The sequence below is a fragment of the Dipodomys merriami genome, unplaced genomic scaffold (genome assembly GCF_024711535.1).
Source record: "Dipodomys merriami isolate MVZ:Mamm:240054 unplaced genomic scaffold, mDipMer1.0.p SCAF_214, whole genome shotgun sequence".
NCBI classification, from domain to species: Eukaryota; Metazoa; Chordata; class Mammalia; order Rodentia; family Heteromyidae; genus Dipodomys; species Dipodomys merriami.
The window spans coordinates 1,956,163-1,957,813 of NW_027203538.1; positions in this window are offsets into that span (position 1 = coordinate 1,956,163).

Consider the following 1,651-nt stretch of genomic DNA (forward strand, 5'->3'; position numbering starts at 1 on the left):
CCAAGGGGAAGGATCTGGCCCTGGAGAAAGGGAGAGGAGGGGTGGTGCTGCATCATTTGGGTGGTGCTCCCCTTGGATGGGAGCCCCTGCTTTTCTCAAGGGAACCTCTATGCTCCACCTTGTACATTGTCCCAGATGAGGAACCAACAGAGGCATTGATCTGAGTCGTGTGTGTGTGTGTGTGTGTGTGTGTGTGTGTGTGTGTGTGTCTGTGTGTGCATTAGATAGAAAGAGAGAGAGAAACAGAGAGAGAGGGAGAGAGAGAATGGGAAATAGAGAGAGAGCATCTTTCTACTTGTACATCCTGACAGTGCTCAGGTGAGTGATCAATTGGCAAATTTCAGGTGTTGCATGTATGAGTCTTCTGTCACCAGTCTGGATTTGTGTATGTGTGTAGAAGTGGGTTGCAACAAAGATGATCGGACCCTTTGGTAACTTTTCCTGCTATCTTGGGGGGGGGGGGGTGCATGGGCTTCACGGCTGAGGTCTAGGTGCCTGGAAGGGTAAGGTGCTTGAAGGGGACTCATCACCATTAAATTACAAGACCAAGGGATTTGTGTGCCCTGGAGCTTTCTACTCCCTTTGGCCTGGTTGGTGGCAGTGGGAGCTTGGGAGGACCTGGGGATGGGTCCCACAGGGGGTGGTTTCCCAGGGGGACAGAGTGTGTGGCCAGCACTTAGTAAGGATGTGCACCCTGTGAGTATGGAGTGCACCAGCATAGGTCAGACTCCGGGTCTTCTCACCATAATGTCTGATGGATTAGGCCAACCCTATTTTAAATCTTGACCTGTGATCTTCAGATCTCAGACTCCTGAGTAGCTAGGATTATAGGCATGAGCCTCTGGCACCGGGCCTCGGATTCTTTTTGGTATAATAGGGTTTGAACTCAAGGCCTTAGGCTTGCCAGTCAGGTCTTCCACCATGTGAGCCAAGCCTTTCTCTCTTGGGCATTTCCAAGATAGAGACAAAATATATGGTCAGGCTGGCCTGGATCATGATCCTCCTATCTGTGACAGGCATGCTCCACCAGGCCTGGTCCTCTGTAGTTGGGATAGTAGATATGTAGCACCACGTTCAGTCATCAGTTTAGCTGGATTTTCTCAATCTCTTAGTGCATGGCAGCCAATTCTTGACCACAGGCTAAGCCCTGGGTTAGGCCTCAACCATTGCACCTCAGTCTCCTCTTCGGACAGTTGTGAGGAAACATGGTATTTATACAGAGGGATCTCTGGCACAGGGCACAGTGGGAGCGGACATCAGATACTGTTCTTGGCAATTCTGTGAGCAAATGAAAGGAAGATACCTGGAAAAGGGTCAAGTGTGGCTTGATATTAATCTTGGAACAGGTGAGGGATTATGAAACAAAACATGGCTCTCTTTCATCCTTACCATATCCCCATGAGGAAGGGGATCCTTCACTGTGTTCAGTTTTTTAGCTGGAGATACTGAGGCAAAGAGAAACCAGGTGACATACTCATGACCTCTAGTTCACAGGAAGCTCGGCCTGACTTCTCTGCCATGCTCCCTAGGACAATGCGTGCTATTCAGTCCAATTCTTGTGGTGAGAAGTCCAATTCTTGTCAGTCGTGGGGCTTGAACTCTGATCCTGGGCAATGTCCCCGAGCTCCACAGATCAAGGCTACCACTCTAC